General features: G+C 47.6%; 1 long non-coding RNA gene across 1 annotated transcript in view; it reads left to right on the forward strand.

Moving 5' to 3' along the window:
* Positions 1 to 21,512, forward strand: part of LOC144806685 (uncharacterized) — a 62,885-nt gene extending 41,373 nt beyond the window's left edge. Inside the window, exon 3 of the long non-coding RNA XR_013605880.1 lies at positions 20,772 to 21,512. This is a non-coding gene — a long non-coding RNA (uncharacterized LOC144806685). The remainder of the gene's footprint in view (positions 1 to 20,771) is intronic.
* The last annotated feature ends 4,376 nt before the right edge of the window (positions 21,513 to 25,888 follow it).

The following is a 25,888-nucleotide window of genomic DNA, read 5'->3' on the forward strand; positions in this document are numbered from 1 at the left end:
GCAGACCCTACTCTCCTACACTGTGGACGCCTGCGGGGGGGAGATCCTTGATGCAGCTTGACCTGCAATTGAGTGCCCGTCCGGTTGGGTGCTCCTGGAGTCCTTGAGACCGAACTGCTGCCAACTGAAGGTGTGAGGTTCTTAGTGGGGTGCATTGATGAGCAGACCGACCGCCCCCTCTTTGCTCCTTTGACAGGCGCAGTGCTCTGATCACTGCTGGACTCGTCACATTGTCAGGGGGTCGGGAACCTGCTACCACCGTACTATCATAGCTGTGGGGTCGCCTGGCTTGCGTTGGACGCTGCCTGTACTCTGATTGTCGCGAGTCTTACCGCGACCTTATCGCTACCTGCCCCTGGCCTGGGCCTCCTCGCACTTGCCTTCTCAGACCGGCGAAGCCTAGGGAGAGTCCTTTAGCACACGCTAGATAGGTGCAGCATCTACCTTGTAAGATGGCGGCACGCAAAGATCGGTCCTCAAAAGGCTCCCAACCTAATACTATTGTGCAATATACTACCCCACGCCTGCCATCGCAGAGGATCACGCGTCAGACGGGCCCCGAGGACGGGAGCGAGGGCCCTGCGGAACCATCTAGGGCCGAAATCTTGAAAGCTATTCAAGGTTCTCATTGTGCCCTGGAGCGACAGATAGAGACTGTTTCTATAGATGTGAACCTACTCCGGACCGATCTCCGCAAAGTGGCAGACAAAGTTTCGGATGCGGAGGGCAATATTACACGATTACAGGGTGAGGAGGCCTCTTTACAAAAAACAGTCGCGCAACTTGCATCTACCACCCGTGCGTTGGAGAGACGTGCTGAGGACGCGGAGGGGACGGCCCGTCGAAGCAACATAAGGGTCCTGGGAGTGCCGGAACGATTGGAGGCGGGAAACCCTGATCGCTTCCTAGAAACTTGGATCTGCACGCATCTGTGCCCGTCTGGTTTGTCGAGTGTATTCATTGTGGAACGAGCGCATAGAGCCCTTGTGCCCCCTCCGCGCCCAGGCGAGACTCCTAGAGCCCTCATCGCAAAGATCCTGAACTATAAGGACCGTGACTGTATTTTCAGAGCTGCAAGGGAGACGGAGTCCCTCATGATTGAGAACAGCCGCGTGTCAATTTACCCTGACTACACCCAACAAGTTCAGGAACAAAGAAAATCCTACTTGGGAGTTAAGCAGAAACTCCGTGAAATGAAACTCCAATATATGCTTTTATATCCGGCCAAACTCAAGGTGCTCTCCCAGGGCCAAGCGCACTTCTTTGAGACACCAGCGGAGGTGTGGGAGTGGCTTGAGATCAGAGGAGATGACCTACCCCCGGGTGAGCGAGGTGGCCCCCGTGAAACTTGGGGGACCAGACCGCAGAAGAAGCGCCGAGGTAGGGGAAGACGCCGGTCTGGATCCCGTGGTTCTCCTGAGACTCGACCTACAGTGGGGGCGGATGGAGCTATTCATATGGAGGTATCACCGTTGAGAGCGGGACCGAGATCGTCGGGGGGTCCTACCCCTGGTGAGATTTTGGTTCCAGACACTCTGCAGGAAACGCCGCTGGACACAGACTCTACAGCTCCGGTGGTCCCGGAGACGGCCCTCCCTGAGCCAAGGTTGGAATAAATTGACTTGAGTTGAATGTTCCTGTATGTGCGGATGTCCACCGATTGGGGGACCTCATATTGACACATTGGTAAGCTACCACGGCTCCTCATTATCACTGAGGGTTTTGGATAACGGACCGCGATAGAGGACTTGCGCCCTTATGGCCTGCGGAGCGGGGGGGGGGGGAATGGGGCCAACTTTCGTCTTGAGTAACATCTTGCCCGAACTGCTAATAGAGGTGAAAAGACATGCCCGGGTACTATCTTAGGATCATTGGGTCTTTCAGGGAGCTGGGAGGGAGGGTGGATGGGGTTGATTTGTTGTGTGTGAGTGTGTGTTGAGTGAGTTGTATGGGGTGGCTGTGTACGTCCTGGCACTGGCAGGGGAAGGGCGGGGTGGCGTTTTTCTTTGTTGCTATCCTCTTGCTCGTGGGTGGGGTGGGGAATCTGTTTTTGCAAATGTTCCGTGTTTTGGGGTTTCTGGAGGGTGGGTTGGGGTTTGTGAAGAAGGTATTGCTGGCATCATGTGTATATTGAATCCGATTTGTGGATGGCTCACTGACAGGGCTACTACAGTGGGGACCGAGTGGTGGCAGGTCATGTTGTACCTATACTGTGGCCTGAATGGACGTAATCATTGGCCATGGGTTTTACATTTTTAACGTGGAATGTGCGTGGTTTGGGTACTTGCACCAAGAGACATAGAGTCCTCACCTTCCTTAAACGACATGGGGTCTCAGTAGCTTGTCTACAAGAGACCCATCTAGATGACGACGGCGCGCAGCGGCTGTCCAGGAAATGGAGGGGCCAGATTTTCCATTCCTCCTTCTCTACGTATGCTAGGGGGGGTCCTCATCTGGGTGGCCCCGGGTATTCCTTGTGCTGTTCAGTATATTGACGCGGATGTGGACGGTAGGTATCTATTAGTGAGACTTAGATTAGACGACAAGGAACTCCTGCTTCTTAACACCTATGCCCCAAACACTGACGATCCGGCCTTTTTCCCTCGAATCCAAGATCTTGTGGCCCCGAGTTTGGATGCACCCCTCCTTTGGTTTGGGGATTTTAATTGCGTATTGCACCCTGAGTTGGACCGTCATCCACCCCGATCGGGCACTAAGCCCCGATTGACGGCGCATTTACGGGAAGTGATGCACAATCTTGGGGCGCTAGACGTGTGGCGTACTTGTCATCCTGCCCAGAAGCTCTACACATGTTACACCCCGACACATGGTACCCATAGCAGATTGGACCGCATTCTTGCGGCTAACCTCACCCCGTCTCTCACCTTGACGGTTACCCATCAGGCCCGATATTTATCGGACCACGCCCCAGTGACATGCGTTGCGCAGTGGCCTGATCGAGCTGCACGTCCCCGCACATGGAGAATGCCCGCTGACCTCCTCCAGGATCAGGTGGGCAAGGACCATGTGGCAGCATCGCTGTCGGACTATTTGGATTTGGACCTAAACTGGGGGGGTGATGGGCTACCCTACTCTATCAAGTGGGACGCCTTGAAGGCAGTGGTGCGTGGAGCGTGTATGGGCCTCACTTATGGGGTCCGGAAACAATTGTTGTCTGAGTTGCAAGATGCAGAAGTTGTGCTTCAACGCACCCAGTCACGATACGATCCGGACGCATTAGATCAACGAACGGAGGAGGACGCCCTGGTATCGATCCATGACATCCTCACCCGACTTGACAAATTTACGCTGGGCCAATACCGGCAACGTCTCCACCGCGAAGGCGATAAATCTGGCCGCTTATTGGCCTGGATACTTCGCCGTGAGTTCGCACCTGAAAGGATAGTTGCTTTGCGCGACTCGAATGGAGTTATGGTCCACTCGGAGTCCGATATCCTTGAGGTCCTCCGGTGCCATCTGCAGGCTGTATATGAAGCTGACCCATCGGTTACGGAGGATACCTATTACTCGTACCTCGAGGACCTGGACTTTCAAACCCTGCCGGAGGCGGCGGCAAAAGAACTAGATACGAAGCTGACACTGGGTGAGATTAGTGCAGCGATAGCCGCTCTCCCTCGTGCTAAGGCCCCTGGTGGATACGGTTATCCGGCCGAGTTCTATTATTCCTTCGGGCACATCCTGGCTCCCCTCCTGTTGCAAGTTTACAATGAGGCTCTGCATACGGGCGCCCTTCCGCCGACCATGAATCGAGGAGAAGTGTGCATAATTTTGAAGCCAGGCGGTGATAGTGCTGATCCCGCGGCGTACCGCCCTATCACCCTGATTATTACGGATGCAAAAATCCTCACTAAGTTGTTGGCCACTCGCCTTGCCCCACTCATGACTCGACTGATACACTCCGACCAGTGCGGATTTATCCCGGGTCGTAACACGGCGATGAATTTACGCCGCCTAAATCATGTCCTGCATGATGTACGAGGAAGAGAGGGTCCTCACGTGTTGGTGTCGATTGATTTAGCTAAAGCCTTTGACACGGTACATTGGGGATATTTGATGCAGGTGCTCCGGAGGACAGGGTTCGGACCTGGATTCCGCAGTTGGATCCGAGTGCTCTATGGAGCTCCCCGGGCCAGAGTGCGGTTGGGATCGGCCCGTTCGGAGGAGTGGTCATTGGAGAGAGGCACCCAGCAGGGTTGTCCTCTCTCCCCTCTCCTCTTCGCTCTCGCAATTGAGCCCCTTGCCGTTTCCGCCCACACTGAACTACAGCACTGGGGGATAGCTGTGGGTGACACTACTAATGTGGTCTCCTTCTACGCAGATGATGCGCTCTTCTATCTGACCTCCCCCTCTGAGGCCCTCCCCGTCTTGATGCTGATTCTGGACCGCTTTGGTGCAGCCTCTGGGTTGCGTATTAATCTTAACAGATCCCTGTTTTTTCCGCTGACGGGCTGTGTCCCGGACCCGGGCATGGATATGCCCTATCTGGGCCTCCGTTGTGAGCAAGAGGCGTTCCGATATCTTGGCATCCAGGTGGCCACATCTGATGAGGCCCTACTGACTCACAATGTAGACAGGGTACTCAAAGCCCTCCACAAATCTGTTACCTTTTGGAATACACTTCCTCTTTCTCTCATGGGACGGTTGGCGATCGCCAAAATGGTGATGCTCCCTAGGATCCTATATGTGTTACAGAACACCCTATGTCCGTTACCTCTCCGAGTGTTTCGCACGTTGGACTCGCTCCTCACCTCCCTACTCTGGGCGGGTGGGCGCAGCAGGGTAGCTTTGCGCACGGTAACGCGGTCTTGGGAAGAAGGAGGCCTCGAGGCCCGAGATTTGACCTATATTATTATGCGGCGCAGCTTCTCCCAGCCGCAAGGTGGTTTGCTGAAGAGGAAAATTGGGAACTGGCGCTGCTGGCTGGTACGGCAAATAAAAGGGTCCTACGGGAGGCTTTGATGCTGGGCCGCGGCGCCGATAACACTCTACCATATGTGGTGCGCCACACAGCCAGAATTTGGCAGCGGTTTGTCGAAAGGGTGTAGAGACGGGCACCGTTTCATAGGGAGCTCCCAATATGGATCTTGGCCCCGATGCTCCGGTTGGAAGAGAATATGTCCTACCGGGAGTGGCGCTCTGGCGGATGTGAGACACTAGCGGACCTCTATCCGGACGACTCCTTCCTGTCCTTTGAACGTGCCATGGAGTCCTTTGAGCTAAGAGGGGGGCAATACCTCCACTACAGAAGCCTCCAAGACGTGGCCAGGACAACATGGCCCCAATATCCGGAGGCGCCTCCACTCACATATACTCTCGACATCATTTTATCCTGTGGAAGAGGCAAACGGTTAGTCTCCCTTCTCTACTCGGCCATGCGCCGGGACTCAACCCCCCCGATGGCACCAACTTGGGTGGCTTGGGAGACGGACTTAGGGGTGGAACTGGAACCTGACCAACGGAAACGGATCGGGCTTTTGACCCGTAAGGTCTCCTGCAATGCGCGTTTTAAACTTATACATTTTAACTTTGTCCATCGAACCTATATGACCCCTGTCTCCCTGCATCGCATATTGGCGGATAGACGGCACACTTGCCCGAGGTGTGGAGCGCAGAGGGTGGGTTTCCTGCACTTGGCATGGGTGTGCCCTCTGGTTCAGGACTTTTGGCGGAAAGCGGTGGCCCACATTGCCCGGGCCACACAAATCAGGCTTCTTTTAGACCCAATCCACTGCCTCCTGGCGCTGGTACCCAAGCCCAGAAAGAAGAAGCTGTCTTATAAATTCTTGCAACTCTTGCTGGTTCTGGCAAGGAGGCGCGTGGATATCACTTGGATGGGTCAGAGGGCACCCGAGATTTCCCTTTGGCTGAGGGATGCAAGAGAATGGGCCTTGGCTGAGGAGACGCACATGCAAGGCACTCGCAGGGATGGGAAGCTGCAGGATGATCTGCTTGCATGGAGGGCGTTGTGCATGGAGGGGCTGGCGGAAGATGATTCGGATGCCACCAGTGCTGAGTTATTTACTCCCGCTGACTCGGAGTCTGACTGTGCTGGGGAGGAGGCTGATGTGGGGAGCTTGGATCCAGTGTAAAGACCCTCCGTAGCCGCACCGATATTCCTTGATATGTATGCTTGTACACAGCTGTGATCCCCATAGGTCCATACTACATTATAATGACTGTGCCTTAGCTGGGCCCCACATATATGACCTACTTCGTTCGACTCTGTACTAATGATGCCATATTTGGGGTTTTGGTTATTGTTAAAATGTTACATAAAATAAGAATGCAAAATAAGAAAATTAGCGAATGTAATAATAGTTTCGTATCCTCAGAGCACAAATGCAATTTTCCTTTCCTTTTTACATGCTTTGCTCCTACGCCGCCCAGCCTCCGGGATGTGGGCCATATTTGGCTGTGTATTATCCTTGCACCAGCGTGTTATCATCTTTTACATATAAGCGGTCTCGATGACCATGTACTTTGTGCCTATTTTATACTTTCGCAATAAAAATATATTTTAAAAAAAAACCAACATGACGAGGGGTAACGGCAGCAAGAGTAAGCAGGAGCCCATTGACAAGTTCACGGAGGCGGCTGGCACGAAGGGTACTCCGGCGCAGGTATCGGACAATGCGGCGCTAATGGCGGCCATCACGCAGTCTCGGGATGTCCTGGATGCCAAAATCGGGTCAGTGGGCTCAGATGTTACGCTCCTCCGGCAAGACCTGCGGAATGCTGTGGAGCGGATAGCGGGTACAGAAATGCGCATAACCGAGGTGGAAGATGATGTTACGTCCTTGAAGAAGAGAGTCATGGTCCTGGAGAGGACGCAGAAGGGCCTTGTACAACGGGCTGAGGAGGCGGAAGGACGGGCAAGACGTAGTAATCTGAGGTTTATAGGCTTCCCGGAGGGCTGTGAGAAGGGGAATGCTGAAAACTTCCTTACACAATGGCTGGAGAGTTGGATTCCACCTGAGGCTCTCTCACGCTGCTTTGTGATCGAGAGGGCCCATCGGGCGCTGACTCAGAAGCCGCCGCCTGGCGAGCGCCCGCGCCCCATGATTGCTAAACTCCTGAACTATGCAGACAGGGATGTGATTCTAAAGCAGGCGAGGCTGAAGGGCAAGCTGACTTATGACAATGCCAATATCTTGATCTTTCCGGATTACACCAAGCAAGTGCAACAACAACGCCAATCCTTCGCAGCGGCTAAGGCCCGCCTAAGGGGTCTGCAGCTACAATATGCCCTACTTTATCCTGCAAAGCTGCGGGTGATCTTTCAGTCTCGCACCTTCTTCTTCAACACCCCAGAGGAGGTCTTTCAATGGACGGATGAGACTGAAAATTCGGCCCAACGGAGCAAAGGGAGGAGAGTCCGATTCCTCTACAAGTAATCCGGCAGGGGGAGACCAGGAAAGCCAACGTAAGCGCAGGGGCCGTTCACGCTCAAGCCGCAGCTCGAAATCTATATCAGCCACGCGTCGAGACGGGTGAGCCCAGGACGCACAGGGGGATGTGCCTTGACTTATGTGAGACCTGACTAATAACTTGTTTAAATACTGTATGTGTAGAGACCGGTCACTTAACTGTCGAGGCTGGTGTTCCCACAAGGGTTGGTTGGGAGGGGGCGACGGCCCAGTTCTATATGGGCTGCTGCGAGGGGTTCAGTTGGAGGGGGTGGTACTTGGCTCCCAGTTGGGGCCGAGATCATGCTCCGACCACAACAGGTGCTTCCACGTTTGGCAGGTGCGGGGTGAGGGGTGGGAGGGGGGAAGTTGGGGTTTGTTTGCGAGGGAAGGGGGGGTAGGGTTGCGCTGAAACTACTGCTTGCTGACTGTCCAGGTGGGTGCCGGGGTTGCTTGGGCAGCGTGAGGCTGCGACAATTTGCACTACTACAAAGGTTATGGCGGGTGAGGGGGTGCGGTTAGGCCCGGGTGGGACACGACTTTTGTGCTGGAATGTGCGGGGCATGTTGGATAAAGTGAAGCGGGGGGCTGTTTTTACATGGGCCAAGAGGAGGGGGACGGATATACTCCTCCTGCAGGAAACTCATCTTCTCGGTACCAAAGCCCTGTGTCTGCAGAGGAATGGGTTCGTACATGCATACCACTCAGGGTTCACTAGGGGTTCGCGGGGGTAGCGGTCCTCGTCCATCGAAGGGTCCCATTTATTCATAAATGTACCTGAACAGACCCACAAGGTAGATTTGTGTTTGTACATGGTGAGATTAGGGGTGACCCGGTCCTCATTGGTAGTGTGTATGCCCCACCACCGCTACAATGGCCCCTAGTAGAGAAACTGCTTTCCCTATGGGTTGACATGCCAAACGCCTTGTCCGTCGTGGGTGGGGATTGGAATGACGTAATGGATGTTGCAATGGATAGATGGCGTAGTGTGGATGGTGAGCGTGGAGCGGCGGGTGGGGGCAGTCACACGTCCCGGTTGCGGGCTTTGGCCACAGGCTTGGATTGGGTGGACGCGTGGAGGCATAAACATGGCATGCGCAGGGAGTATACTTATTTTTCGGCAGCGCGCGACTCCTTCTCCAGGCTGGATTGCATTTTTGTTCCAAGGCATGGTAAATAGAGTGTTGTCCGCTGATGTCCTGCCGAGGGCGTTGTCTGACCACTCGCCGGTGTACGTAATACTAGACACTGGTCGAGCCCGGCAGCCGTTCAGGTGGCGTTTGTCGCTGTGGCAACTGGTGCAGGGACCATATCGGGCCCATATGACATGTGAGATTGCACACTATTTGTCAGTGAATGTGGGCACAGTGGACACCACGGCGATGCTCTGGGAGGCGATGAAGCCCACGCTGCGCGGTGTGGACATCTCATGGTGTGCGGCTGCGCGCAAGGAGAGGCGTAGGGACCTGGTGCGGCGCGAGGCGGACTTAGAGGCGCTGGAGCGAAGGGGCATAGAGGAGGATGGAGGGGCGGCCAGGAGACAGTTGGTCTTAGCTCAGCAGCAATACTCAGCGGTGCTCTTAGATGAGGCCAAATGCGAAAAGGGGAAACAAGGGAACCCTACTCACAGCGGAACCAGGGCAAAGTGTATATCCAAAGAACAATGGTTCCTGTGGCATACGAATTTATAGAATATACAATACTTGACAGCTTAAATAAGCAATATTCACTTGTAACAGAGAAGGATTTGGCAGAAAAAGAAACACACATATGCAAAATTTATAAGAAGGGCTTCTTATATTTCAACTCATGAAAAGTGTCCATATTTACAACAGCAACACATATACAAAAGATTGTATATACAGTGAAAAGTGCAGTGCGTCCCAAGTGATTTTGTGAACAAAAAACCAGAACAAACACAAATAATAAAGGGTCTATACAGTTTTTGCGTTTTGGGTATTTTACACAGGGAAAGGACCAAGCAATATAATACAATAATTGCTAACAGTGACTACATGAAATCACAAATCACTGTGCTGAATGGGTTCCTTCCCTATAGCGTCGACGGCGTTTCGACCTGTTAGATGGAGGTCTCGTCAGGACTAGACAGTGGGGGACATCTAGGGAGAAGGTGAGAGTGGGTGTTAATAGGTGTGGTTGCTGTATTTTACAGTGTTGTGTGGACTTAAAAAATGGGGATTGTAATACCTCGTAGTGTCTTGACGTGGCGCAACCCATGCGTGATAAAATAAATTAAATCGGACTTACAGTGTACCCAGCCGGGCACTGTTGAGGAAAAAGGTAAAACATTGGTTAAGATTCACGAGCGCTGTGGGACAAGGTTACCATTGGGCCAGTCATGGAATAGTAAGGCCACTTACCACTGTGGTTGATTGTGGTATTTCAGTCTGTTGGCACTAAGGTTGCGGTTGGAGAAACAGGATAATACCTGGTGAAAAAGGGCCATGTGGTAAGAATGTTGTCTAATAACGGGAGAGGGTGGTATTGGACAAAGTGTCTCAGAGCTTACCTGCTCTATGGACGCGGAATCGCTCGATCGCACTTTCCCGGTCGGCTGTTTGGTAAACAGTGGAGTTCCGGGTTCAGTGCGTCAGCGCGTCTATAACGTAGATTGTGCGCGCGCATCTAGGAGGGCGGGAGTAATCATGGCGCGTCATTGTTGTCAGGTAGCGTTTATGCATGGGAGGCGGGTGCGCGAGATAGTGCGATGTGTACTAATATACAAGGCAGCTCGCCACGCATTGATAATGAAGTGTGGCTATGTGTCGATTTAAAGATGTTTTACCGCAATTGCATAAATTATATCAACCTGAAAAACATGGATTACCACTTCATTTATCTTCTACAATTACAACAGTCATTATCACTTGTTGGTAGGATAAGGCTGCACAAAACAGTTATAACAGTAATATGTGCTACCACATTTACAAGATGTTTTAAGCATGATTAAATCAGCATAATATGTAGAATTAAAATTATACCAATCATATTAATGTACTCGTCACAGAACAATGATTCTTCCATGCATACAGTAAACCACCCTACATTATATAGTTATACCTCAGGTTAGTACAGGGAAGTATAGTTGAAAAATTGGTCACAATTAATTTGTCAAGCTGGAGACAAATCCTCTCCATTCGTCAGCAGAATTGAGCCCATTATTGATGGAATTGACTCTGTCAATCCAGTGACATTCACGACGTTGCAGTATTTGTGAAATGTCACCACCTCTCTCAGGTACAGTAGCGATATCTATGACTTGCCATTTCAACTGGTCTGCAGAGTGATTTTTTTCTTGAAAGTGGCATACCAATGGGGCTGTCAGAACTGCCTTTCGTATGCGACTTCGGTGCTGTCCTATTCTCGCCTTAACCGGTTGTTGCGTCTGTCCAATGTAGGGCAGACCACAGGGGCACCAAATGCAGTATACAACATTGCGTGTATTGCAATTGGAAAAGAACTTTAGTGTATGTTCAGAGTTTCCAAATTTGAAGATGTTTGTCTTTTCTGTCAATGGACAGATCACACAGTTTCCACAGGGATGGTGGCCTAGAATTGGTGGAAGATTCCAAAGTGTGTCTAATGTGCTCCCTGTCTTAGTGGTCTTTTCATTGGAAGATCTAACTAAGTGATCTTTCAAATTTTTCCCTCTTTTGTACGCAAACAAGGGCACCTCAATTGTAGGATCAATACTTTGTATGATGTCCCAATTCTTCGTAATGCTATTCCGGATTTTGTTAGTATGAGTTCCGAAAGTCGTTACGCATACTATTTTCTCCATTTTGGCTTTTGGTCTGGTGATCAACAGTTCTTCTCGGGGACAATACCAGGCACGTTTGAGCGATTGTTTGACTATTTTGTTGGGGTAACCTCTTAAGAGTAATTTATTCTTCAATATTTCTGCTTCCTTCAGGTAATCCTCTCTACGGGCACAATTGCGACGGATCCTCAGGAATTGTCCAAAGGGCAATCCATCTCTCAATGCCCTGGGGTGTTGACTTTTATAAGACAGTAAAGTGTTCTTTTCAGTGGGTTTTCTATGAAGGGATGTGTATAGTTTGTTCTCATCATGTTGGATGTTTAAATCCAGAAATGGGATGGTATCTTTCTGTATGGTAGATGTGAAGGTCAAATGTATTTGAATGGTAATCAGATATAAAACAAAACTCTTAAACTCCTCTTCATTCCCTCTCCAAATGAAAAAAATGTTGTCTATGTATCTATACCAGCAATTAATGCTGGCATAGAAAGGATTCTTCTCACACAGTACAAGATCATTTTCTACTTTGTTCATATAGATATTTGCCAAATTTGGAGCAAAAACTGCTCCCATGCTCATGCCACCACATTGCTCATAATATTGTCCATTTGAGACAAAGTAGTTTCTCTGAAGTGCCACTTCTAATAAGGAAATTATAAAAGAAGTGGGAACATCAAATGGTCGTTGTCGAGAGTCAAGTAGTTCTTGTATGCATTCAATGCTTTCTTTTTGAGGGATGTTTGTGTAGAGTGCTGATATATCTAGAGTTGCTAGCCAATCAGTGTCTCTGTTATACGCTCGGTCTTCTATTAAGTTTATCATGTGCATTGTGTCACGAACATAACTTGCTTGTAGGGGCACATAGTCTCTTATAAAAAAATCAATATACTTGCCAATAGGCTCTAAAATCGAGCCACATCCTGATAGGATCGGTCTCCCAGGTGGTTGTGTTGTACTCTTATGTACTTTAGGGAGAGTATAGAGGACAGGGGTTCTAGGATTAGTGGAATTTAGAAATTCAAATTCTTTTTTGGTCAGAAATCCCTGATCCAATCCTTCCTTGGTAATAGACACAATCCTTTCACGAATTTCATTTAGAGGGTTATGGTGGAGTTTTTTGTAATGCTTTTCTTCAGAGATTTGTTTATTCACTTCAGCCTCGTAATCAGTCCTTTCCTGTATTACTATTCCTCCCCCCTTGTCAGCTGGTTTGAATATTATAGAGGTATCCTTTTTCAAATTCTCAAGTGCTTGACGTTTAGCAAAGAAATATTGTAGGGTGTAAATTGTTTACTATTTTTTAGTCTATCTACCCCTATCTTAGATGAGGCCAAGCAGGCATGGCTAGCCACGCGTAGTCGTATCTATCAGTGGGGCGATAAGTCCAGTAAAATGCTACATCGCCTGTGCCAGGGCGTCATGCACGCCCAGCCACTGCCCCAATTAGTGGGAATGGATGGGGAGCCCCTCATGGAGCCAGCGGCGTTGGCTGACAGTTTCGCCATATATTATGAGGCTCTTTACGCGCCACGTGAATGTTTGGAGGTGGAGATGGTACATCGCTTCATAGATGACCTTCCTCCAAAGGCAGTCACCGATGAGGCTCGTGAGGTGCTAGACCGCCCCCTGTCGGATGAGGAGCTCGCCACAGCGCTGGGTGAACTGAACCCGGGCAAGGCTCCGGGGCCGAATGGGTTCCCTAGCGAGTTCTTCAAACACTTTGTGACTCAGTTGGGCCCGCACTTTCGCCCAGTCATAGAGGAGGCACGTGAGACTGGCTCGCTGCCTCCGAACTGGAGCCACGCAGAGGTGGTGGTCTTTTTGAAGCCTGGGCGACCTCCAGAGGCTCATGCGTCCTACCGTCTGATATCTCTGCTCAACACAGAGACCAAGATACTAGCTAAGGCCCTCGCCAATAGACTCAAGCCATACATTACCGATCTGGTGCATCCAGACCAGGCCAGTTTTAAGCCACAGCGGGCTACTCGTCATAATATACGACGGGCGCAGGTTGCAGTGTCGGCCTGGCGACAGCTGGGGGAGGGGGCTGCACTGTTCTTAGCAGACATGGATAGGGCGTTTGGTTCCCTGAGCTGGACGTATTTGTTCGCTCTTTTGGGACGTCTCAACTTGGGTCCTAGATTTTTGGCTTATGTGAGGCTCCTATACACTGACCTCACGGCGGCGGTACGGGTGGGGGGGGGAGATTTCCCGCTCCTTTCGGCTCGAAAGTGGGACGAGGCAGGGCTGCCCCCTCTCCCCATATCTGTTTGCCCTTGCTATGGAGCCCCTTGCGGCGTGGGTGCGAATAGACGCTCAGCTCAGGGGTTTCCAGTGGGCGGGGGGAGTGACTGACAGAATAGCGCTGTACGCCGATGACGTACTGTTTTTCCTCACCAACCTGGAGCGCTCGGGGCCTAGGCTCCTGCGAATCCTGCAAATCTTTGGTGAAACCTCTGGATTGTACTTGAACCCTCGGAAATCTACCTTGTGGATCCTAGGCGGCTCGCAGCCTGTTGGGACTTGGGTGGGGGAGCTTCAAATAGCCTCAGACGGCATGAAATACTTGGGGGTGTTCCTGTCGGAGGACGCCATTGTTGCTATGGAACGTAACATCACCCCGGTGTGGGAGCGCACCCGAGACGATTTTAAAGTCTGGTCCAGAATGCCACTCTCCATACATGGTAGGTCGGCCATTTTTAAGATGGTGGCTCTCCCACGTTTGATATACCAGCTGCCGAATCACCCAGTCCTGATTGCGCAGAGTTGGTTTCGGCGCCTTAACTCGGCGCTCAGCCGCTTTCTATGGGAGGGGGGCACGGCGCGCGTTGCCCTGCGGACCTGCTTCCGGTCAACCTATACTGGGGGCCTGGCTACCTCCGATGTTCTTTCCTATTACCAGGCATCCCACCTGTTGGTCCTGAATGACTGGTGGTATACCGACAGGAGTGACCCCGCCTTCGCGGTGGAGAGGGCTTTGATGGGTACCGCGTCCGTCCATACGCTTCTATACTCAGCGCCGCTCAGGAAGGCTTTGCCATCAGCCACGCAGGTGGTCTTTCAAACGTGGAGGCAGACGCTAAGTAGAATGGGTTGGTGGAATGTGTTAACCCGGGAGACCCCACTTTTGCATAATGGCCGCTTTCCTCAGTTGGACACCTTGCCGGGCTTTCGGGGATGGGATGCGATCGGCATCTCCACCTTAGGCGATGTTGTGTCAAGGGGTGTGCTCAAGTCCTTCGATGACCTGCGCGTAGGATACGCGATGCCGAGAACCCAGTTCTATAAATATCTTCAATTCCAACATGCTTTGACACCATATATAGTGGGGTTGGATGACCTGCCTGAATTTAGCCCGATAGAGGCAAAACTATTCATGGGGGAGCTACCTGACAAGAAACTGTCCCGAATTTATCAGACCGTAGTCCGACACTGTACCACAGACCTGCAGCACCTTAGAACAATATGGGAACAGGATGTTGGGGACATGGATGAGGAGGATTGGGTGGAGGCACTGGAGAGCCCAAGGGGAGCTGCAATATCCACGCGCCTGCGACTCATACAATTTAGGTACCTACACCGCACATACTACACTAGGCAGCGCTTATGGAAGGCGGGGCTGATTGCGTCCCCGGATTGCCTCAGGTGTGGGACAGAGGTTGGAACGCTGCTTCATACAGTGTGGGAATGCAGAGCGTTGCAGAGATTTTGGACGGGAGTGCTTCGGTGCTTGGATGAGGTTCTAGCCTAGGTACTTCAGAGGGACCCTAAACTGACTCTGCTACATGTTATGGCCGGGGTGGGAGGCAACAGGTACAAGCGCCACTTGCTCCTCTTGGGCTTAACCTTGGCGAAACGAGACATTGCGCGTTCGTGGAAAGCACCCCAGGCTCCCTCTCTGGCGGCATGGAAGCGGGGCATGGACTTCTGCATGGGGATGGAGCAGCATGTATTTGTGGCCAGGGGGTGCCCGCTCAAACATTACAGGGTGTGGAAGCGGTGGGCGGACTATCGTGGTCTGGAACTGGACCCGCCTCCCGATGACACCACGGAGCAGCCTCGAATGTAGCCGGACTACCTTGGCACTACTGAACAATGATCCGTGGCAGTACCACACTGTGCACTGGAAGTGCATTACCCAGTTGAGCAGGCAGCAGCGCATAGGGAGGGGGAGGGAGTTACGGGTGGTGGGGGGATGGAGGGGAGGGACCAGTTTGTTGTATCCTTGCATTGCATTTTCTTTTCATCTCCTTATAATGTAACACGAGAAAATGACTGCATATGTGTTCAACTTTCATGATGATGGTGATTGACTCTGGGTGACAGAGTATTACAGAATATTTGCTTATTATGCACTCAATAAAAATCTGTTTAAAAAAAAGAAAAAAGAATGCATTATTCGACCAAACAAGGGGGCACGAGATACACTTTGCTATCCCTACAAGCTCAGCAAATTTGGGATTGGGCGATTCAACATCAGATCACAGCAGTGCATGTTCCGGGGGTGTCCAACCTTCTAGCGACCTCCCTGAGCAGGTCGGTCTCGTCAAACCACTAGTGGGAACTTCATCAGCCGACGCTGGACCGCATCTTTCAGCTTTGCGGACACCCCAATCTGTATTTATTGGTGACCAACCTGAACCGCAAATGCCCATTCTATGCAAGTTGGCTTCCCCACTCAGAATCGTGCAGAAATGCGTTTTTGATGAACTGGTCAAAAATATATGCTCACTCTTTTCCACTGATTCCTCTAGTCGCAAGGGTACTTTGGAAAATGCAGAAAGAACCCTGCGGCATTCTTCTCATAGCCCCCAGATGGCCTCGCCAGTTCTGTTTTACGGAGCTCCTCCTTCTGTCGGAGTGCAATCCAATTTGGCTGCGCCCAATTTCGAATCTTCTTACTATGAACCATGGCCTGATCTGCCATCCGAATCCTACTGGTGCATGAGCACTATGAGTTTTCTAATTTGATTATTCCTCCAGACTGCAGGGAGGTCCTCACTAACGCTAGAGCACCCTCCACTATCAAAACCTACAAACTCAAGTGGAAACGGTTCTATCTTTGGTGTGAAGCTTCAAATTCTTCAGTTTAACTCTGAGAAGACAGAGATTCTACACTGTGCAGTAGATAGAATCCCTCCTAAACTTCCGCTTGAGTTTTGGCCAACATCCCCTGCTACTCCATTGGCTCCCAGTAGCGTGGTACATAATCTGGGAGTCATGGTTGACAACAAATTGACATTAGAAAACTGTCAACAAAACAGCTGGAAGTGGTTTTACTCTGATCAGATCATTTCAGAAAATCCTTCCGATGTTCTCTTACAGAACAGAGCGATGATAGTCCGGAGCACCATCCTCAGTAAGCTGGACTATTGTGATGCCCTGTTACTAGAATCCCCGCAATATCTGATTGAGAGATTGCAGAGAGTACAGACCATGGTGGCCAAAATGGTACTAGTGCAACCACGCCACTCCTCCGCCTCCCGGGCACTCTCAGATTTACACTGGCTGCCAGTCTTGCAGAGGATACGATTTAAGGTATTATGTATAGTATTTAAGGCTCCACATGGTCAAGGGCCCAAATCTCTGTAGGAGAAACTGACATGGTATGTCCCTTCATGAGCACTGCGCTCCTCATCGGCTAATCTGGTGAGTGTGCCTAGAGTTAGGAAAGTCAAATCAGGAGGTAGGGCCTTCAGTGCGTCGGAGACCTGCCTTTGGAATACTCTTCCATTTGATACAAGACAAATAGACAACATCCTGCAGTTTAGAAAAAGGTTAAAAACCTGGCTCTACCCTCGAGTAGGCTCCTTGGCATCCTGCTAACTCCTTCCTGACAGGGGACACAGTCTCTCGGCCCTAATCTAGTCGCCTGTATCACAGCGCCAGGTTACCCATAGGGTGTCAGTTGCTAACTTTAAAAAATAAATAAATGTTCACCCTGTTCCCTCTACGCCAGAGCAGCTTCTGCCTTTTATCTTACAATTAGCAAAATCCGTCCACTCTCACTCTACCCTGAAGGTTTTTCTGGATGCAGTTTCCAGATTCCAGCACAATGGCTCCAATTCTCTTTATTCTTCAAGAATTATTCAACAATTTTTCAAAGGCTTATTTCAGATGTTCCCTCCAATCGACGCCCGCCTCCTCCTTGGCATCTGAACATTGTGTTGGCACAACTCATGAAGTCCCCATTTGAGCCCATTCGTATTGCTGATCTTAAATTCATCTCCTGGAAGACCTCGCTGCTTTTAGCTCTTACTTCAAGTCAGCGAGATACAAGCTTTTACTATCAAACCACCTTTTCTTCAATTCACCAAAGACGCTGTGGTGCTCCGCACTAATACGGCCTTAATTCCTAAAGTTCCTTCTGATTTCCACCTGAATGAGCCAGTCATCTTGAAGACTTTTTCCCCTAATCCACAGTTGCCAGCAGGAAAGACTTTACATTCTCTAGATGTTAAGAGATGTTTGACATTTTATTTGCAAAGAACAACCAGTATCCGTAAAACTGATCAGCTCTTCATAGCCTACGGCAGGATGCGTACAGAACCTCCAGTTGCTAAACAGACTATTGCACGTTGGATATCTAGAGCAATTTCCTTTTGCAATCAGCAAGCAGGCAAGACACTTCAAGCAACGATTAAAGCGCACTCTACTAGAGCAGTCTCCTCTTCTACTTCTCTCTTTGCTGGTGTGCCTCTTCATCAGATTTGCAGAGCTGCAACCAAGCACTACTGTATGGAAGCTGCCAACAATGCTGACACATCTGTTGGGCAAGCGGTGCTACGTAATCTTTTTAAGTAAGGTGAGCCTCTGTTTCTTACCTCCTCCTGCACACATTGTATACATGTATATATTTCTGCTTTTTGCAGATGTGCCCATGTTTACTGCTATACTGTAATATACGTATATGTATTCTCTCGTACTCTGTTTACAATGTACGTATGGCTTACTATGCACAGTTCTCGAATTACTCCTATCTTCTCTGATTCAAGCATGTGAATCTATGAAAGATACCCCAATACTGGAGAAGAACATAAGTTACTTACCTGAAAACTGTGCTTCTCCAGTATTGATATCTTTCATAGATTCACATGTGACTCACCCACCTCCCCTCAGAGGCTCCCCTCTTCTCCTTGGCTCTTATGCCACACTTGTGCTAAAAAATTGGAGAGCCTGAGCCTCTGAGGTGAAGGTTCCAGAGGGTGCTGTCGCCTGATTGTCTGGAGTTTGGACCATATCTAATGACTTTGACATGACTGTCGCCCTCACTCTGTCTGTCGCCCTCACTCTGTCTGTCGCCCTCCCTCCCTCTGTCTGTCTGTCGCATCACCACAGCATCACTCAGGGGCACCCCAACATCACTATGCGCTACCACAGTATCACTGAACGCGACAGCATCACTCAGCGCCACCAAAACATCACTCAGCGCCACCACAGCAGCAATCTGTGCAACAATTCAACAACTAGTTCAAATATGTTCTCTCAATGTTTCAAGCTTTATTACAAATGTCACAAAAAGATGTTAATATTTCACTTCTGTTCTTGGATTTTCGTCACAATAAAATTATTTACAAAAGTTTAAGCAATTGCCATTATAAATTACAATAACTTTTACTTAAGTATTAATTATTTAAAAAAATTAAAAGCCATTGTTATTTGTAACATCAATAATCTAAGTCACGTAAATACAACACATATTGCATTACAAATGCTATAGGTGTCACATTTGCGAAAGTTAAAACTATTGGCATTGTAAATGACATAGCTATTAATTTCGCTATTTTCAAAACCAACACATAAATAAAAAATGTGTCATTTACAATACCAATAGCTCAAACTTTCCTAATGCAAGACCTATTGCATTGCAAATGCTTGTTATAATTACAAGGGTGTGACAACACCACATAACACCGCATAAGCAACAAGTGCAGATTAAACCACAGGGTTCAAATAAACCCCCACACACACCGTAAGATTAAACCTGTACTAAACACACACGCCGCAATAACAGGTACATCATAGAAAGACTGATGGACATAATGAAGCGGACCTAGAGATACATGCATAGCACAGACAAGATGAAGGTCTTGATTTAGACTTTGGTGAGCAGGGTACTCCTTCACAAGCGTGGTGTAATGTAATGTAATGTATACTTGTAAAGCGCACTGTTGCCGAGCGGCGTCCTGGCGCTGTATACCGCTGGGGAACCCGTCCTGGCTTTCCCTGTGGGATGGTCCCTCCTGGGTATCCCCAAGGTGAAGCCAGGCATCCCCGGCATTGATGGGGACGTTGTGGAGATGAGGCAAGCTAATGCCCAGAGTTGCCGAGTGAGACCCCTGGTTAGAGTAGGCACCGAAGCGAGAATTATCGAGTCCGCTGACCCTTGTCCACGACCCTGCCGCGTTGGGAATTGAACCCTGGTCCCGGGCCGTCCTCTGCTTCTGGGTCTGCCGCCTCTAACCAGTGAGCCACATTACTACTACACATATTGTAGATCAACTTCCTATAGATGGTTGAGATTGCTTTTTCAGTCAGGGGATTAGTTAGCAGCTGGTCCTCCAGTGGGGATGCATCAGGCAACTTCCCCCCCCCTTCCCAGATGTTACCTTGCAGAGCGTGAACCACCTGCAAATGTCAGAACCGTTTTTAGTCACCTAATTCATACCAACCGGACCATCGAGTTGCACCTCCACCAGCGAATGGTCTGATATTCTTCTGCCTGTCAAACCACATGCCATTCACTATTTCATAGTGTTTTTCTGCTTTTACTTACCACTTGTTTTATGCATGTGGTTGGTTGGGGGGGAGATGGGCGAAGCAGGGGAGGGAAGGGGAAAGATATTTCTAACAGAGGGAAGAATTGTGTGTTTCCCCCAGTTAGTAAGAAAAACAGCATAAGTCTTGGCTGCTTCTGCTGCACCCAGAGTCTTGTGGGTCTTTTCAGTCTAATTTTTCTGTCTGGAAAAAAATGGTGTCCTGTTTTTCTGCACAAAAGCCTAACAACTGATAATCAGGTGGAATAAAATCAACACATGAACGTACTCCTTAATTTCATTGCCCTTGATTCATACTCTGGACCATAGTTGAGGGATAGGTCTAGGCATAGTCCTCACAACACACAATAGATTTGCTTGCGGCAGAGGCCAGAGCTCAAAAGTCAGGTTACCAGATACAAGTAGGTGGTAACTCAGGGTAGGGCGAAATGCCTGTTGTCCGTGGAGGGGAAATTCCCATCCTAGAAATCTACATTAAAAATTAATTATTAGAATTCTATTTTAAATATCTTTTTGGTGCCAGTCCATATGACTTTAATGTCTGCTTTTGGGATACTATGTTACAAGTCCATAGGGTACATGCATCCTTTCCGAGCTTAATGAAATGTTGGACATTCTACAATTCCTCACTCCTACATCCAAGTACTCTCATGCTACCATTCTACACTCTGCTCTGTCTGAAGAACAGCTCAACACTTTCAAAATTCTGCAATTCTGCTTTGATATGGCTTGTAAATTATTTTTGGGATATTTACATGTATTAACTATTTAATTTTAATACTATAGGTGATTGAAATTACGGACGAAGAAAGCAAGATTTAGCACCAGCCAACTGAATGTTAGTGCCATAAGAAGGATTATTTTGAAAAACCGAAGGACATCCAGCATTCTAAGTTTAAACAATTTCCAAAATCTAGGTGTGGCGAGGAAGTGGGAGCTGAGGAAAGTACTATACCTGTAAGTGAAGTCTCTAATTTTGCATTTCGTTAACCCAGAACAAAGTCATATCTGTCCACACAGCATCAGAAATAGTGCCAGCCAATCACAACATCCTCATCTGAAATATTATCAGAAAGACAAATTGCCTCAGCATGACAGAATAACGTTCATCTAAAGCACGCATGATCTAAAGCATCATGTAATTCCAGAGAGGAAGCACACACTGCATAAAAGAAAGATATAACAAAAGGTTTCTTCTGCAAACCATCAAAGAAAAGACACTGATAGAAGACTCCGAAGCTGACACGCTAACAACCAACAACCAAAAGATTGAAAAATCACCTTTGTTCAACAACTGTTTTTAACCAGTTACGCAAGTTTGAGTCTATCTGCCTCGGGATAGAACACCTCGACCCACTCTGCTCACTCTGGCGAAAACCTTAAAAATTCACCACTTTATTGTGTTGTTCATGACCATCTCAGATTGTTTCCTTTTTATTGTGTACTGTTCTGTAATTCTATGTAAATCGCCTCAACCTTATCTGTTGTGCAGGAATGATATGTAAAACTGTTAAATATCAAAATAGATTAAATGAGCACCGTTGCGCTATAGCTAATGTAAATAAATCCTCGTCTTCATAACTACAATCCTTAACCGTACACTAAACACAGAACGGGTAAAAGGAACTGATGTTCTGTGACTGATGAGCTACAATATTACTGTGCATGTTCTAATGCTCTCAGTTACTGCCATTACGCCAGTGCAAAAAGGTACTTCTCAGTTTAATCATTAAATATCAGACTAACGCCTTATCACTGCATTGCTGAGAACCTATACAAATAGATTTGAGAAAAACTTCAATCACAAAATAAGTTGCTGCCGGAGAGGCTATAACCAAAAGACTATTATCTGCTACAAACATTTCGACAGGTGTTACAGGGCTGCATCCAGACATATTTTGCTCAATGCAAGTGTTAAGAAGATTAAACACAATATCTTTTAGAGATAAATGCTGAACATTATCTAAACAAGCCCGACTCTAAAATCGGGTTCACTCTTATCGTGGCATATAAGCAAGAGAAAACTAAATGTAGAGATATTAACTCTAGGAATACACCTTTTAAAAACACGGGCTGTTAGAACAATTTCAGTGTTCAAACCTGCCTCAATCAAAGCAAAATAACCCAAGTTGGGGAAAAAGTTACCTGTGCCAAAAAAGATTAAGCCATAAATCTCATCTCACTGAATTTGAGAGAATGCACACTGGGAAAATCCTCTCTCAGTGCTCTGAATGCCAAAAAAGTTTCAGCAGTAAATCTTATCTCACTGAGCATATGAGAATCCACACTGGGGAAAAACCTTATCAGTGCACTGAATGCCAGAAAAGGTTTTGTAACAAACAAAGTCTTTCTCGACATGTATTAACCCACTCTGTAGAAAAACCTTACCAGTGCTCTGAATGCCAGAAATGTTTCAGTTTAAAAAGTAGGCTCACACATCACATACGAATCCACACTGGGGAAAACCCTTATCAGTGCTCTGAATGCCAGAAAAGGTTTAGTTTCAAATCGCAACTTTATCAACATGCATTAACCCACTCTGTGGAAAACCCTTATCAGTGCTCTGAATGCCAAAAAAGTTTCCGCAGTAAATCTCATCTCACTGAACATATCAGAATCCACACTGGGGACAAACCTTATCAGTGCTCTGAATGCCAGGAAAGGTTTTATAACAAACTAAGTCTTTCTCGACATGTAATAACCCACTCTGGCGAAAAACCTTACCAGTGCTCTGAATGTCAGAAAAGGTTTAGTTTCAAAGGGAGTCTAAATCGACATGTATTAACCCACTCTTTAGAAAAACCTTACCAGTGCTCTGAATGCCAGAAATATTTCAGTGAAAAAAGAGACCTTACTGTACATACAAGGACCCACACTGGGGAAAAACTTTACCAGTGCTCTGAATGCCACAAATATTTAGGTACGAAAGACAATCTCATAAATCATATAAGAACCCACACTGGGGAAAAACCTTATCAGTGCTCGGAATGCCAGAAATGTTTCATTGACAAAAACAGTCTCACTCGGCATAGAAGAACCCACACTGGAGAAAAACCTTATCAGTGCTCGGAATGCCAGAAATGTTTCATTGACAAAAACAGTCTCACTCATCATATAAGGACCCACACTAGGGAGAAACCTTTTCAGTGCTCTGAATGCCAGAAATGTTTCAGTGTAAAATTCAGACTCACTGAACATACAAGAATCCACACTGGGGAAAAACCTTATCAGTGCTCTGAATGCCAGAAAAGGTTTTGTAAAAAACAAAGTCTTTCTCAACATGCAATGACCCACACTGGGGAAAAACCTTATCAGTGCTCTGAATGCCATAAATGTTTCAGTTTAAAAAGTAGTCTCACAAAGCACATAAGAATCCACACTGGGGAAAAACCTTATCAGTGCTCTGAATGCCAGAAATGTTTCAGTTTAAAAAGTAGACTCACAAAGCACATCAGAATCCACACTGGGGAAAACCCTTATCAGTGCTCTGAATGCCCAAAACATTTCATCTGTAAATCACTTCTAACTGCACATATGAGATTCCACACTGGGGAAAAACCTTATCAGTGCATTGAATGCCAGAAATGTTTCAGTGAAAAAAGAATACTCACTACACATACAAGAACCCACACTGGGGAAAAACCTTATCAGTGCATTGAATGTCAGAAATGTTTCAGTGAAAAAAGAATACTCACTCGGCATACAAGAACCCACACTGGGGAAAAACCTTATCAGTGCATTGAATGCCACAAATGTTTCAGTGAAAAAATCAATCTCATTCACCATATAAGAACCCACACTGGGGAAAAACCTTATCAGTGCTCCTAATGCCAAAAATGTTTCAGCTGTAAATCTGATCTCACTGCACATGTGAGAATCCACACTGGGGAAAAAACATTATCAGTGCTCTAAATGTCAGAAAAGATTCAGAGGTAGTGATGGTTACATGCACCATAAGAAAACACACCATCAAAAATACTTCAGTGCTCCAAGTGTCAGAAAAGCATCAATTTTAAATGCAATCTCACTCTACATGAGCAGACGCACACAGGGAAAAAACATTACCAATGCTGTGAATGCCAGAAATTCCTATTTGATAGGCACAGCCTCACTAACCATAAGCGACTCCATACTGATGAAAAACCTTATGAGTGCTCTGAATGCCAGAGAAACCATGAGAAACTCCACACTGGAGAAAATCCTTATGCCATAAAAGCTTGAATCTGAAAGACAGAGTTATGCTTCATGAGAGATCCCACTCTGGGGAAAAACCTTATGAGTGCTCGAAATGCAAGCAAAGTTTTGGTCACAAATTACATCTCACTTGTCATGAGCAATCTGACACAGGAGAAAAAAGCCTTATGTGTGTTCGGAATGTTAGATAAGGTTTATTCACGAATACAATGTCATTTCACATGAGAGAATTCACACTGGGCTAAAGCCTTATACAGGAGGGGAAAGCCAGAAACGTTATACTCAGAAATGAGATCTCACTTAACATGAGAAATGCACCCACACAAGGTGAAAAGTAAGGCGTATCTTGAGTTGCAGAAAAGCTTCTAACAACCTGACTTTACATGAGAGAGCACATATTGTAGTTGCAATAGGATTCATCAAGAAACTCTTGCAGGATAACTTAGGCTGCCCGCATGCAACCTCCTGGAAATATTTTAATTGCAACAGAATCCACAATTTGAGTATCTGAAAGTTACAAAACTCTCAAGGTCTTTACTTGACACAGAGAAGTGTTCGTACTTGCAAAAATCAACTAATTAACAAAAAATTCACAATAATAATGTCTTAAATGTTCTCCACCCAAAAGGTTTCTACTCACACTTGTTTCTTAACATAAGACTGAAATCTAGATTTTCATGATAAGATTAGGCCTAGGCGGTGTTCCGCAATGAAGAACCCGGCAAAGTGTCAAAAAAACTCAACCGCTCAATTCAGAGTTCTGCGAGCAGCAGAGTGCGTTAGGGTCAATTTGAAGCGCTTTTTCAGCGAGTAGCACGCTACTCCAGGATCCAAAAATGATTAGTGGTGAATTAGTGTAGGGAAATATAAAATGTATTTGAGAGCTGGACATGTTGTTCTGTTAGTTGGGTTGAAGAAGAGAGTGGAGGGATAGAAGAGGGAAGGTTTTAAATTTATATAGCGCTTGCTACCCCTGATGAAGTGTTGAAGTGCTTTTCAGCGAGTAGCTTGCTACTCCAGAACCCAACAAGATGAATAGATAGATCAATTATTGTGGGTAGGTTGTTTTATTATATTAATTCAACTGTACGAAAATTCATAACATTCTGTTGTAAAGTTGTATCTAAGAGGCAAGTATAGTCTCTGATAATAATGTATACAAAGTTGGCTTTCCATCAAGACTGATGCCCCGTAATGTTGATGCAAAGTCATCTGTGCTTGAGTATCCTAGACTCTTGTTGAATTGTACCATCCAACTTGTAGGTACTGCTATTTGTATCAGGTCCACGTTGTAGGCAGACACAAACGCTGAAATTGGGCACTATTTATATTAAGCATAATGTAGGTGAACAGATGACAGTAACCTCTGTACAAGCTGTATTAGGTGCTTAGAAGTAGAGTGACATAGAGGGCAAAAAACACTCCACTAACTCTGTCACTCGCTTAGTACAGACGAACGCCAAAGGTCCTCGTACATAAGGAAGCATGGGGGTGCACCCTCTTTCTGTGTCCCATGGGCATTTTGTCTTTTGTTCTACAGAAGAGGCTGCAGACACTTCCATAGCCCTTTATGTAGTGTGGATCACGTAGGAGAGATTCTGAGCGGGCATGCTTTCCTTTGTATTGGGCATGGCCACATTCAAATGTGGGAAAACCATTTGTCTTGCGACTGCACTGTATTATTGACACGGGCAAAAGGGCAAACAGGC

This window comes from Lissotriton helveticus, unplaced genomic scaffold (assembly GCF_964261635.1).
Source record: "Lissotriton helveticus unplaced genomic scaffold, aLisHel1.1 SCAFFOLD_511, whole genome shotgun sequence".
NCBI lineage: Eukaryota > Metazoa > Chordata > Amphibia > Caudata > Salamandridae > Lissotriton > Lissotriton helveticus.